The sequence below is a fragment of the Octopus bimaculoides genome, chromosome 3 (assembly GCF_046866305.1).
Source record: "Octopus bimaculoides isolate indiv1 chromosome 3, ASM4686630v1, whole genome shotgun sequence".
In the NCBI taxonomy this organism is placed as follows: Eukaryota; Metazoa; Mollusca; class Cephalopoda; order Octopoda; family Octopodidae; genus Octopus; species Octopus bimaculoides.
Genome location: NC_142930.1, coordinates 82,531,228 through 82,546,971, shown reverse-complemented (window position 1 = coordinate 82,546,971; position 15,744 = coordinate 82,531,228). Strand labels below are relative to the sequence as shown.

Here is a 15,744-nt window from a genome sequence, read left to right as displayed (position 1 = left end):
GCTAAAGAAATTTTCAATAAGTCAGCCCCATAATATAATAGCGCCCTAGCTGACAGTGGCTTTAAGTAGAAGTTATCATACACTTCAACCCCAAAAAGAACCAAGCCTAGAAACAGGATTTTTTTTTCTTGAATGTTAGGATTAATATGGGCAAAATTTCCTAACCCTGATAGATAAACATTTCCCCGATAGCCATCTGTATAAGAAAATCTACGCACGTTCTGTGAGAGCTTTCTACAACTGTGGCCCCCAAACAAAAAACATTTCAGTAGGCCAACCAAGATACCAATTCCAGACTGAAACTGAAGGAACCCATATACTTACCTACTAGACCATGTATGCATGTTTAGCGCAGTCGTTCACAAAGCTGAGATCACGCCCTTCCCTCCAAATAAGAGATCTGAAACAAAAAGTACACTGGACTGTGTGAAAGTGAATTCAAAAATATACACACCACCCATCAGTCTTCCTTCAAGCACGTAGACAAAAAGAAAAGCATATAGCTAGAAAGTCATACTTGGAACCTAAATGATGGCAGTATACTACACACCATCAAGTGGAGCATCGCAGGAAGATCTAGACAAATCATTAAAGAGTCAAAAAGTGTAGGCTCAATATAGCTGAACGACTACACATCCTTATTAGATCGATGAAATGCACCGACCTTCTAAACTCGAGGTGAGAAATTTTAATAACATGTACACATCTCGAAAAGAGTGTTATCGAAATAGAAAACACCCATCCCTCAGCGTATTTGACATTTAAACGCACTTTATCCTTCTTCCTACAAGAGTACTCACACTAGGCATAGTTATTTTTTAATGTAAACACTCAACATTAACAATATTCTTCGTTAAAAAGATAAAGGGACATTACCAAGATTCCATGCTTGAATTATCCACCTTTCTCATAAAAGGTTTCTCAACGTTATGTGAGCCTAAACGATTGCTGAATCGTGCACAATACCCTATGTCCTCCCGATTACTGTTGTATCTGAGCATGTAATTTGAAGGAGTACCCGCATAACTCCAATATTCATTTTATGACATTTATCTTTTACTAGACTGAGTGGTTTTTGTTGATCCTAGCAACAATTATGGTTAATCCACTGTACTCCGCAAGGAGCATAGAGCTGGTTTCCCGGTTTCTCTGGCGAATATATTCCTCCTTGGACGAGACGCCGGTTCGTCGCAGGATTACTCATTTTTACTAGCTGAGTGGACTGAGGCGACGGGAAATGAAATGTTTTGCTCAAGAACACAATACATTGCCTAGTCCAGTACACTATATATGTTTACAGTCCTCGGAAGAATGAAAACCAAAAGTTAACCTCAACCAATCTTGAACTCAGAACATAAAGAGCAGGAACAAATATTGCAACGCATTTTTCTCAACGCTTCAATGAATCTGCCTATCTTCTTCCATTATTTACCCCAGCATTGAATAATGGATCATTCGAATGAAACAAACCAGTTGGTTGAGCTAGCAAGATTGTTACAGCGTTGGTTATAGTAACTTGCGGTATTTAGTTTTATACTCCTGAATTCAGTTCCTTCTGCAATCAACTTCGCACTTCATCCTGCCAAGATCAATAAAAAAAAGAACCTGCCTATCGAATAAATCAACTGCATTTATTACCTAAAACCTTATGTTAGAAATCCTTATTAAGTCACAGGTTATCGCAGGTTACCTTTATCTTAACGTGAATAAAGGATTAAAATATATAATCACTTCTAATTCTTTAATGATTTGATTATGATTAACAATGTCCTTCGCTACATCCCTATGAGCTGTTTCTTAATGCCCTGTACCTGACACACACATACACACACACACACACACACTCACACACACACACACACACATATATATACAGAGAGAGAAAGAGAGGAGCGGGAGGGCGAGTGAGAAGTCGAATGTAAGTAAGAAGCATGAGACAGTAACACAGTTTGATCGATTGGGCTATCGGCACACACATACACACACATAGAAATAGATAGATAGGGACAGAGAGGGGAAAGCGAGAGGAATGAAGATAAAAGTTAGATAAAAGATCGCCATAAAGTAGTGTCATAGATGTGTGTGTGTGTGTGTGTGTATGTGTGAGAGAGAGTGGGGGAGAGAGAGAGAGAGAGGGGGGGAGAGAGAGAGAGAGAGAGGGAGAGAGAGAGAGAGAGAGAGAGAGAGGGAGATAGAGAGAGGGGGAGGGAGTGAGAGAGAGGGAGAGAGAGAGAGTGAGAGAGAGAGGGAGATAGAGAGAGAGAGAGAGAGGGAGATAGAGAGACAGAGACAGAGACAGAGATGTGTGGGCGGGTGTGTGTGTGTGTGTGTGTATGTATGGCTATGCGTGTATGTATGTCAGTATGAGAATGTGCGCGTACATGTGAAATAGCTGCAGATAGATAGATAGATAGATAGATAGAGAGTGGGGGAGAGGCATGTAGATAGGTAAGGACGGAAGCAAGTAAGCAGCTAGCGTACTGAAATCTGTAAATGGGACAAGCAACAAACGTTAGGAGTTGATAAGACACGTAGTTTGATCCAATGTATCCTTATGGACAGAAATGGTTGCCATCAAGAGCAATAATTCCTCTGAGTAGCCAGGTATATCCAAATAAAGGGTAATGTTTGTGATAATTTTCCGTTTGCCATAAAAGATACCAAACTAATTGCTCCAAATACATGTGTGCATAAAGGTGCAGATATTCACTTACTCATGTATGTAAACATGCATACATCATGTCTACATACACACATTATACATACATACATATATACAAACATATATCATACATACATCATGCATATATATACATATCATGTGATCATGTGATCGATCAGACTACCGGATGTCGTTATACACCGCTGGTCATAATGCGCGCGCTTTGCGTCGTTTTAGCTTTCAAATGATGCTACTCCGCTGGCGAGGCGTGCAGGCCAGTGTTACCCCTTATTCGGAAGCCTAGTCCGTCGCAAGGTTACCCATTCACAGGTGAGTGGACTGGCATCTCATACCAGTAAAGATGGTCAGGGATTTGTACGCATCTTTTCCCAGGTGTATTGACGCAATTATTCAAGCTAAGGGAAGCCACACGAGATATTAACAATGTACAGTAACTTCTTGAAATGAACATTATGTAATAAATTTTTATTATAGACATTTTTGTTTTAAAACACTGTTTCTTGATTGGTTTATGGGAGGTGACAGAAAACTTTTGTACAGCCATTTTTCGTGGTCGTCTCGCATCTTGCGCTCTCACTCAGAATACCTACTACAAAATATGATTATTAGGAATGGAAATGACTCCAACAAGGCCAATGTTTCATCTGTAAGAAACACAATGCGAAACATCCACTTACAAGTTGACAATTAGTAGAAATTTACAATGGTTTAAAGTGGTCACAGACTTTTACACGGTGCTGTATATAGACACAATGATGGTAGCAAACGGAAAGTATTCCACACCAGAAGTGGATATTTTTGTTCTCTTCAGGAAAACAGTTTTATATTTCAGCAATTACATTTCGTTTCCTTTTGCTGTATGCTTGTTTGCCGGGTCGTTTCTGCAGCCTTTGTTGGGAACATTAAAAAAATCGATGCCAGCTTCTCCAACTGTGATATATGCAAGGTGGCAATCGACAGTTTAAACAACAATTACACAAAGACACCAACAGGGAAGTATAACGTTCCTAGGAAGAGATTGCAGCCTTACAATATCCAAGGAAGATGAAGATGCTCTTTGCTAACATTTTCTGTACCTGAACACCTTTTAATCCTATCCTCAGTAGCTTCAGCATAAATACCAGGACAGCATGACAGAAGACATACCATATCATGCACATGAGTAAAAACACCCATTGTGTTTAACATTACCATGTAAACCAAGCACTGATCTTCATTCATAATGCTGTACAGTCTACGATTGGAAGGGATCTTAAACAGTATTGACTGCCAGCTCCACGAAACAGGGCTAGCAGTTATGAAAGGAGTTATGAAACGAACCATAGACTTAGAATTTGAGGCTCATGATTGCACTGTATAAAAACTCAGAAGTAACTCTAACAATATATATATATATATATATATATATATATATATATAATGCATGTAACTCCTTGTAAATATCTTTCTGGTGTGTTTGTGCATGTACAGGGTTGGACAAAATAATGGAAACACCTAGCATTCATAGCATCATAATTTTGAAATACCTATAAAACCGTCAAATACTTGTCTATTTTTATGTTTGTTTAAAATTATTATTAGTGTTGCTTAATATGTTTTGCTAAAATTGCTCTTTCTTTTCAGATATCATCAGAACAATGTAATTAAAATTCATTCAAATGACAGATCTATCGGACTTTCAAAGAAGTCAAATTGTTGGTGTTCCTATGACAGGCGCTAGCGTAACGAAAACAGCCGAAATGTTTGGTGTATCAAGAAGTACTGTCTTGAAAGTAATGACAACCTTCGAGAAAGAGGGAAAAACCTCTTCGTCGAAACAAAACTCCGGAAGAAAACCAAAACTTTCGGATAGGGACCGTCGGAGTCTTACGCAAATTGTTAGAAAGGATCACAAAAGTACAGCTCCCACACTCAGTTACTACCACACACACACACACACACATACTGATCATCTTTCACACACTCATGTACCAGAAAGCATTTTCTCTTCCTCCTGCTTCCGGTTACTTCAGAAATGTAACCGTACGTGGACTGCTGGCGATTCCCCCCCCCCCTTCTTTCCCTTTGGATTTTCTTGTTTTTTTCTGTTTCCGACGAAGAGATAGGCTCGAAAGTTAATACAACTCTCTTCTTTCTACGTCTGCACGTTTGTTTTTTTTTTTTTCTCTTTTTTAATTGAATATATATATATTTTTTTTTTTCAGTTGCAGGCAATGGTCAGTTGACTGTTGACACCGTCTGAGGAAATGCCAAAATACAAAACAAACAAAAGATTGAACTCGGAACATAAAGAGCCTCCACAAAAAAAAATCCATAAGCATTTTTTTCCCGATATTCTAATTATTATTTTAATGCACCGTTTGAGAGTTAAAACCTACCATATAAAGTAATGCAAATGATGATATACATGAAAATACAAGTGTGTGTATATATATAATTTCTATAACCATGTTATATATATTTATATACCCTTTACATACATATATGTACGTATTTATTTTGCTATGTGTGCTTTAATTTTGTTTTGTTCAACGCATTTATGATTATTCACAAATAAATGCATAATCTGTGTGCCATACTGTTTGCTGAAAGGAAGTAGGTGCCGTCAATAAAGGAGCTTCTACGTGATCCCTCAACCTGGTAGATATAGCAGCCAAATGTCCCTCAAATGATTTGCTATTATCATAAAAAGAGGATATCATAGACGGCGTGGTCAGAATTGAAATACTTTTTCTCATAGCTCTACTTAAACAGGATCGACATGGGCTAGAAAATACATCAACATAAAATATATTGAATTTGGATTTCGGCTCATTGACGACTCAGAAACACTGGTAAAAGATTTCAATGAAATATCTCTAACTGAGAGAATCTATATTAAATCATTTTGGTTATTTAGCCCGTTGATATTCTCAGAATTAATTATTTCCTATTTAGAAGAATTCACTACTACTTCCGGATGAAAATAATTTCAAATTTTATCCTTTTGACTTTTATTTACTCATCAAGAGTTTTAATACGGTTTCTGATTTAGGCACAGGGCAAGTTTTGATTGAGTAAATCGATTACATCGATCCTAATATTTAGCTGATATTTATTTTATCTGGTTCGAAAGGGTGAACATCGTAACCTCCACGAGATTGGAATTCGGAACGTAATGAACTGAAACAAACGCCACAAAATATTTCGAGGCCTTGATACCGACATTATGGAAGAATCACTACATATCTGTATTTGCGTGAAAAGGTTAGTTGTTTAGACCCAAGTCATCTCCAATCGAGCAGACATTTCAACAAAGTGGTCCGCTCGTAACAATTCAGATTTTGTTCAATATAGTGTATCTATTGTCCTCTTTCAGAGTATAATAATAGGGTTATTTGAGAGACTTGTCTCATTTTTCTAACAGAGGAAGCAACCACATATCGGTTCCTTCGTTGGTTCGTGGCTCCTGCGATTATTTGCTTCTACTTCTGATGTTATCACTGTTTTATTTATACAGTATTATTGTTGTTATTGCTGTTGTACAGCTGCTGCTTTCCTCTTGAAAACGAGTAGCAATTAGCAAATCTAAGGTTAAAAATTTAACGGTCGACAGTTCTCAATATTTTGCCTGTTCCAAACAAAACGGTCTTTTGGAATTGCTCCAAATTTGTTTCCATTTCTAGCTCTCTCAACTCTTTGATATTTTTACAAAGCATTCCTTGTTTTAACAATCATCGCTGGAATAGTTTCTTTTCTATTTTTTATTTTATTCTTATTTATTTACTTTTTTTTGCAATAATCAAATTATTCTTATCTTGACCTTTGGTGTTTTTGGTTTCTTATTTCTATTTCAACTCCGTTGTATTGAAGTCAGTTATATCTATGATTATTCATTTTGAATGGCCTCTCAATCTGCAAGAATCAACAGCCAAATAATTCTCAAATTACACCTTATCGTTTTGGAAAATTACATTGTATCCTTTATTCGTTTCAGTCATTGAACTGTGTGGGTATGCTGGGGCACTATTTTGAAGGGTCTAATCGAACAAATTGACCCCAGCACTTACTTTTTAAGCCCTGTACTTATTCTATCGGACTCTTTCACCGAACGAATGACTTGTGTGAACGTAAACGTCCGGTAGCGGTATAACAGCCGAATATCATATGAGTGCTTTTATGCACCATGCGTCTATATGAGAGGTCTTCTCAAGGTAAATAACACAACTAGATATGAAGATTGCTTTTGGAATTAATACCGCTTCTATCGCATTTTATTAAATGTGTACATATATATATATATAATCATAATAATAATAATAATAATACAAAATGGGACAAGAACGCAAAACTTCCAGACAGTTAGGTGATACAAGAAAGGGACAACAAAACATCCAGATAGACGATACAAAGAAAACACAGACAGGTCATTCGGAGTTGTCTTTCCTCAGTCGAGATTCAGATTATCTTTGCAATTTCGGCTGGTTATTCTCGATATTGCTCCAATCTGGCCAGCCTCAAGGAAAAACTAAGCTAAGAGCATCAAATTACTTGGAAGAAAGCAGCGAATGTATACAAAAACAAGGACGAAAAAAAAAAAACGAACAATGTTACACAAATACAATAAAAATAATGGGTTGGCCAGATTGGAGCAATATCGAGAATAACCAGCCGAAATTGCAAAGATAATCTAGAACTCGACTCAGGAAAGAAAACTTCGAATGACCTGTCCTTGTTTTCTTTGTATCGTCTATCTGGATGTTTTGCGTTCTTGTCCCATTTTTGTACACACACACACACACACACACACACACACACACACACACACACACACACACACACACACACATATATATATATATATATACATATATATATATATATATATATATATATATATATATATATATATATAGCGGCGTACGTACACTTTGTTTCTTATATGTAAGTATATATATATATATATATATATATATATATATATATATATATATATATATATATATATATATATATATATATATATATATATATATATATATATATATACACACACACACACACACATATATATATATACATATATTTATATATAGCGGCGTACGTACACTTTGTCTCTTATATGTAAGTATATATATATATATATATATATATATATACAGAGAGAGAAAGAGAGAGAGAGAGAGAGAGAGAGAGAGAGAGAGAGAGAGACAGACAGACAGACAGAGAGAGAGTTATTAGCGTAGGGTAATACAGTTAGTTACTAAGTAAAATAAATAATTCTGGTTCGTCATTATGATGAGTTGAAATACAATTGCACAAGTATACAAACTTGTGTGATGCTTCTATTTATCACACTCGTACAGATATGGAAATTAAGGCAGGCCGATTTAATTGTCTCCAACTTCGTATATACTGCAAATAGCTATATACTACTCTTCTCTCTATAAGAAAGAAAATATAACCGACCACTGATGAAATTGTAAAGGAAAAAAAATAGAAAGAAGTTAAATAATAAGCGCAGACATGGCTGTGTGGTTAAGAGGCTTGTTTTGTAACAACGTGGTCTCTGGTTCGGTCCAACTGCCCGGAACCGTGAGCACGTGTGCCTTTTACTATAGTTCTGGACCAACAAATGACTTGTGAGCGAATTTGGTAGACGAAAACTGGAAGAAGCCTGTCATATATATATATATATATATATATATATATATATATATCGTGTTAGAGTGTAGTTTGTGTTTATCTTTGTACCTTTACCAGTGATGGTTTGTTTACATCCCTGTAACGTAGTGGTTTGACAAAAGATACCGGTAGAATATCTATCAGACTTAAAAAAAAAGTACTAGTGCCAATTTGTTCCATTGTGATCCAGCATGGCAGCAGACCTATGACAAACAAATAAAAGAAAAATATAAAACACGGAAGATAGGTCAATCTTTTCTCTGATTACAGAGAGAACAAATGCAATTTAGCCACCTGTGATTTATCTAAATTTATAGCCGTTTGTTTCTATTTATCAACTGGACAGACCGGATCCATCAGAAGTATAATACCTTCTCTTGTTTTTAAAACGTAAGTGTCTTGGATGACATTTGGGTGGGATTTAAGTAACATTTAGATGTTTTTTTCTATGAAGTCTAGTGAGCGCCTGGAAGTTTCTTTATTGACAAAGAAAACTTAAATGGTTGCCACATATTAATCGTAATTCGTTCTGGGAATTTCTAATGGTGTTTCAGCTACAGATAAAATATGTTCTGAAATGATTCGCCTGTTGTTTACCGCAAGCAAATCCAAAAAGCAACAGAAGCAATAAGATGTATATAAAGGAATTATGAGAATGAGGAAACAAAATAAATCTCAGTCTGAGACCGAATCAAATAAAAATACGTATGAACTCCTTTAGATTCTACGTGGAGCAAGCATCAAAATCAAATGTTAAAGCAAAGTATTGGGTCATCCCATAAATAATGGGTTTTTTTATACTTCTCTAATTTTTTAAAATTAAGATAGACAAAATTCTTTTTGAATCTAAAATATACTCTCCTTCATTTTCTACAATGTTCTTCCATCTATCTGGTACACTTGCAAGTGTTCCTCTTCGAAAATTCACTTGTCTGTGACGAAAAATGCTCCTCCAGTACTGTTCTGAACTCGTCTACAGAATTCGTATTTTTTCCGTCCAAATAATTTTGAAGACTGCAGAATAAATGATAGTCAGATGGGGCAATGTCTGGCGAATATGGTGGGTGGGGCATCGCTTCCCATTCAAACTCTTCCAGCCTTTAGAATGTCATCCTCGCTGCATGTGGCTGAGCATTTATCCTGATGGAAGAACACCTTTTGTCTTGAAACCAAGGATGGTCGTTTTCCGATGGCACGCAGGTGTTGATGAATGGTTGAATGACCAAATCCAAGCTTCTCTGCTTGTTCTTCAACAGTTACATTTTAGTTCCAGCAGGGTTTGCAGGACATACTCGTCGAGCTCTACAGATCTTCCAGGACGAGGTTAGTCTTCTAGACTCTAGTTTCCGGCTCGGAATTTCTGGAACCACCGTTGAGACTGGCTTACGGTTATTGTCCGATCCCCATATACTGTATTAATATTCCTTGCACTTTCCGTTGCGTTGTTGCCATTATTGAACTCAAAACGCAAAATATGCCGAATATGCTCCTTTGTCACTTCCATTATAGTTTTGAAAAAAATAACTGTTAAAATCGAACTGCACTCTTCAAAATTTGCAATAAGAATAAGTAGAAGGTAAAATTACTATCTGCTTTTATAGCAAGTTGATGCAAGTAGTTTATCCCGTCCTCCTCCGACTTTTAGTTCATGCAATTGAAAAAACCGCATTATTTATGGGATGACCCAATATATCATTATCATAACGTTTACCAAATAATTTTGATGACAGCTCAGCGTAGGAATATGATGTCAATAGAGCTTTTATCTTTTACCTGTTTCACTCGCTGAACTGCAGTCATACTGGGGCACAACCTTTTAAGGATTTAGTCGACAAATCGATTTCAGTACTTATTTTTATGCCTGATACTTATTCTATCGGTCTTTTGTCGAACAGCTAAATAACGAGGATGTAAACAAACCAGCACTGGATGTCAAGTGATGATGGATCACATACACACACACACACACACACACACACACACATATATATATATATATATATATATATATATATATATATATGCACACACACGTGCACATTTGGCTCTCACAGTTTCCCCTCTACCAAATTCAATCACAAAAGCATTGGTCGGCCCAGGACTATAGTAGAAGACGCTTGCTCCAAAATAATAAATACTGATGTCGACTTGTTTCGACTAAAACCCTTCATAGTGTTGCTCCAGCATGGCTGCTGTTCAATAACTGTTACAAGTGAAAGATAAAAGAAATAAGATGCAATGTGTATATATATATACGTACATATTTTAAGTAATCTAAAGTCCGTTCATGAATTTACGATATATTTTAACTTCTAAAGACAAATTCGTGGCAGTTTCTGAGGAGGATAATAATTCGCTAGAGGAAAACACTATGCAGATATGGGTGTTTTTACACTTTTTACTATAAGCGAGATTTTTTTCCTCTATCGACGGTAACTGCAGTGAATTTATTTTTAGAAGTTAAAATATGTCACAAACGTATTTTAACTAACCTAAAGTTCGTTTATTCCTCATCTGTGCGTAGCGTTAAGACTACTTTATGTGTGTGAGTATGTGATATACTAGAATTTAAAACCTAATCGAGACGAAAATTAATTACTGCTAAGAATTTATACGAACTTTGATTTCATGAGCGCACCCCAGCAATGACGAACATCCTAATATTCCGTTCCACGCGTTTATATGTTATTTAAGAAGAGATATATTTTGATGCATCCATACCCAACTTTTTTTCTTCATGTCAGGGTGAGTATTAGAAATTTCCTGACCCAATATGAAAATTAGCTCACCCATGACTGAGCTAACATAAAGACATTTTTCTGTCTCACAGCGTCCAAAGTCTATACTCGACAATATATCTACGAGAAATTGGGGCATAGCAAATCAAATAGTCGGTACCATTATGTATATATGCATATATAGGTACAGGACGTCACCAACGGTGCAAATAGCATACATAGAAGAGATACACACAGGACGTGGACAGTAATTACTGGACAAAAAACGAGTGAAAATACGTAAAACAACTAGAAACAAATAGCAAACAGGACAAGTTAACACAGAAAAAGGACCCTTCATCAGTTGTCGGCTGTTTATCTACTCCTCATTTCGAGCATTCAACTGATAATGAGTCTTCAAAGACAGTAGCTCCCATAAATTCTAAAATAAAATTTAGGATTTATGGAGGGTCAAAGTTGAGAACAAAAGAATAAGTGTAACCATCTTTCTGTTCCTGCTCGGACGTCTAAACGACTTGACGTTTTGTTTCTCTCTCTCTCTCTCTTCTATCTTTTCAAAAGATGTTTCTCCCAGCGTTCGCTATTCTCTTTTCGTTCCGGTCTAACGACCCTCCATGTTTGTTTTCGTCCGGTTTCCTTGTATGTTTCCTCTGTTATCTTTTGTTCCCAACTTTGACCGTCCATAAATCCTAAATTTTATTTTAGAATTTATGGGAGCGACTGTCTTTGAAGACTCATATTTTCGTTGAATGGTCGAAATAAGGAGTAGATAGACAGCCAACAACCGATGAAGGGTTCTTTTTCTGTCCTGTTTTCCATTTCTTCTCGTTGTTTCATATTTCACTCGTCTTTGTCCTGTAATTACTGTCCACGTCTTGTGCCTATCTCTTGTGTGCATGTTATTTGCTCCGTTGGTGACGTCCTGTACCCATATATGCATGTATGTGTTTGTGTGTGTATATATATATATATATATATATATATATATATATATAGTTTATTTATTTAATTTGAACGCGACGCTTCCATTCCAATTTAGTATATATGCATATGAAGGCGTGTGGCTTAGCTGTTAGGGTTTCGACTCACGATCGTAAGGTTGTGAGTTCAATTCCCGGCGATGCGTTGTGTCCTTGAGCAAGATACTTTATTTCACGTTGCTCCAGTCCACTCAGCTGGCAAAAATGAGTAGTACCTGTATTTCAAAGGGCCAACCTTGTTACACTCTGTGTCACAATCCCCTGAGAATTACATTAATGGTACACGTGTCTGTGGAATGCTCAGCCATTTGCACGTTCATTTGACGAGCAAGCTGTTCCATTGATCGTATCAGCTGGGACCCTCGTCGTCGTAACCGACGGAGTGCTCCTTTATATATATGTATAATAAATATCCATAGCAGCCTACAGAGGGAAATAATCTTTCCTACTTCAGAGAGGGGGCCAGTCGATTAGCTAGACCCCAATACGCAACTAGTACTTAATTTATCAGGCAAAGTCAACCTCGGCGGAATTTGAACCCAGAACGTAAAGACAGATGAAATACTGCTAAGAATTTCGCCCGGCGTGCTAACGTTTCTGCTAGTTCGCCGCGAGGGAAATAATAAACAGTAAGAGTAAACTTCGATTTTTTATTTCCCACAAGGGGTACACACAGAAGGGGACAATACAAGACATGTGGGGACACGAAACAAAGGAAAGAAAAACAAAAATGAAAAAAAAAACGTATGTAAACAAGATGAAATGAAACATGAAATGAAAGATGTAATGAAGCTCCTCGGCCCCACCTCCGAGCAGCTTCATTTATACCTTTTTAACACTTTTTAAACTTTGTACCGGCCAAAATATCCACCTTGTATTTGTGTAACAGCTCTAAGTATATTACATACCATGGCAGCTGATCAATATCCACATCCAGCTTCCAGCATTTCTATCCGTGTTTATATTTCGGTATTATTGTTCTTTGCTCTTCAGTTAATATTACGCAGTCGCCCACCAAAAACGAAGGCGACAAGCTGGCAGAAACGTTAGAACGCCGGGTGAAATGCTTAGCGATATTTCGTCTTATGTTATGTTATGATCTGATTTCAAATTTGGCCGAGGTCGACTTTGCCTTTTATCCTTTCGGGGTCGATAAATTAAGCACCAGTGCGTAATCGATGTAATCGACTTAATCCCTTTGTCTGTCCTTGTTTGTCCCCTCTATGTTTAGCCCCTTGTGGGCAATAAAGAAATAAGTTAATATTACGCAGTTATGCCATCCTTCAAATATTGTCATGCTTTTTTTTGTGTCTGCTCCTATAGATTCTCGCCATGATGATATCTCTTTACAAAGTTCCTTGTTCGAACCATCATACATGATTGCGTAACAGTTTTTTCCTTTTGCCGGAAGAGGGGAGGTTTGAGAGTTTTTGACTGAATGTGCTCTTTTTTGTGTCAGAGGGGTGGAGAAAGGTTTGGTGTCTGTAGGGGGAGGGTGGGACGAAGAGGGTGCGGGTGGGTGTTGGGTGGAGGTCTGTGTCCATTTGACTTGTTTTTTTTCCGTTTTCTTCTTTTTCTTTTTCCCGTCGTCTCCCATTCATTACCTGTTTCATTTTCTTTTTCCTCTGTTGTTGGTGGTACTACCTCTTCTTCTTTCATTGGTTCTTAATAAACAGTAAGAGTAAACTTCTGATAATTGATATCAAGGAATTGCGTGAGATTTTACAGTTCTGTTACACAGCGAGTCTATTTCGCTGAGTGCGGTGGAAGAGGTCCAAAATATACAGCTGTTATATTATCACAATGCCAAAGTTTAGCTAAACTCTGAAAGAACTAACTCTTTGGCATCGTAAACTAATCCCTTAGCTAAGTGCTATTGCATAGCTCCTGGCGTTCTGAATTCCTTTCAAAGAGGCTGTAACCTACATCAAAGCAAAATGGGTAAACGCTGAATAGATGTTAACACTTTTAAAAACGGATTTCGATACCCTACTGTACGTAATCGCCGACGAAGCCACATTACAAATGCAGAAATATGGAAGCGTCGAATTGCCTCATTCATCAAATACTAAACGCAATGCTGAAGGCGGTGCTTTTAACATGATCAAGCCAATAAAAGAGAATACACGCTAACACGCATACACACACATATACCCACATACATATGCGTATGTATAATTTAGTGATATAAATGTATACTTAGAAATGTAAACATCAAAAATTAATATGGTTATATTTTACTCTCTTGGCCAATGTCTCATTTCGTCAGTGTATGAATCATCATCACATAAGCTAAGGCTTAATGCAAGTTTTTTACAGCTGTTTCGTATATAGCCATAATATTCGGTGTTATGCTTATAAATAAGACCATATAATACATAATAAAATATCTTCGCAGAAGTGAAAAAAAAAATACAGGTGATCCTTCATAAGGGATCAGACATATCCAGAGAATTAACTGAATTTTTTTTTTAAATGAGTATTAAATAGGGTACAACTCCTGAACCAAATGCCATCTTTTGTTTGTATTCACAAGATTAATTGTGTGTGTGTATGTGTGTGTGTTTGTGTGTGTGTTTGTGTGTGTGTGTGTTTGTGTGTGTGTGTGTGCGTGTGTGTGTATGTGTGTTTGTGTGTGTGTGTGTGTGTGTGTGTGTGTGTGTGTGTGTGTGTGTGTGTGTGTGTGTGTAATGGAATAAATGGAATAACAGTACCTCAATTTCTGGATTTACAGTATTATAATCCGAGACTGTATTATAGTCTTGGAACTTCCTTTTGTTTGAAAGCATTTCCTTTAAGAAAACCTTTCCATTTCTATGCACCCTGTTAGCTAGTATTCACATTCACAGGAGTGCTGACTGAGGTAACCGCTTGATATCCGTGTGAATATATTATAAGTGAAGTTAAGTAAACTAACTAAAAAACAAAGCACAAACTATTATTTAAAAAAACTGTTATTATTAAGTTCCCGATTATAGAGAAAGTAGAAGAGTCTCAATGGAAAAAAAATAAGAAAAGTAAATCGTGAAAAGGGAAATGAAATGGAAAGAGAATTAAAGTGTGAGGAATGCAACCATATCAGTGCGATCATTTGCAGGTTTGATTACTTTCTCTTCTGTTTGAAGAGGGGAAAATTTCCCGAAATATAGGTTCACAAAAAAAAAATTATACGAAAGTTATAATTATTAGTGGTATAATTATTATTTCTTTTTTGGTCTCATATATTGACATCAACTTACATGTATTTCCCCAATTTCTCACCTGCATTGCCAAATATATATATATATATATATATATACCATTTACACACATTATAATGGTATATATACATATATATATATATATATATATAATATATAATATAAGCAATGTTAATTCTCTAAATATATATATATACATACATATCTACACATAACTAACCCGACTCCGTCAGTCACGAATGACCATGAGCGCAACGAAGAGATTCCCCTCCGGGGTGCAAGTCTGAGCGGAAAGTTGCCTCACCGAGGAACGCACAACTTAGGGTTGTTTTTTATGGAAGACCAGCAGTCGCCCATGCATACCAGCCTCCCCTCTACCGGCCACCGATGTTATCCAAGGGAAAGGCAAAGGCCAATACAGCTTCACACAAGTGAGTGAACGGGTGCAACGTGAAATAAAGTGTCTTGCTCAAGAACAC

General features: G+C 36.7%; 1 long non-coding RNA gene across 6 annotated transcripts in view; it reads right to left on the bottom strand.

Annotated features, from left to right (window-relative positions):
• Nucleotides 1–15,744, bottom strand: part of LOC106879124 (uncharacterized) — a 57,698-nt gene that overhangs the window by 11,601 nt on the left and 30,353 nt on the right. For all 6 annotated transcript variants that reach the window (XR_016241121.1, XR_016241120.1, XR_016241119.1 and 3 more), the window contains one exon: nt 325–400. This is a non-coding gene — a long non-coding RNA (uncharacterized LOC106879124). The remainder of the gene's footprint in view (nt 1–324; nt 401–15,744) is intronic.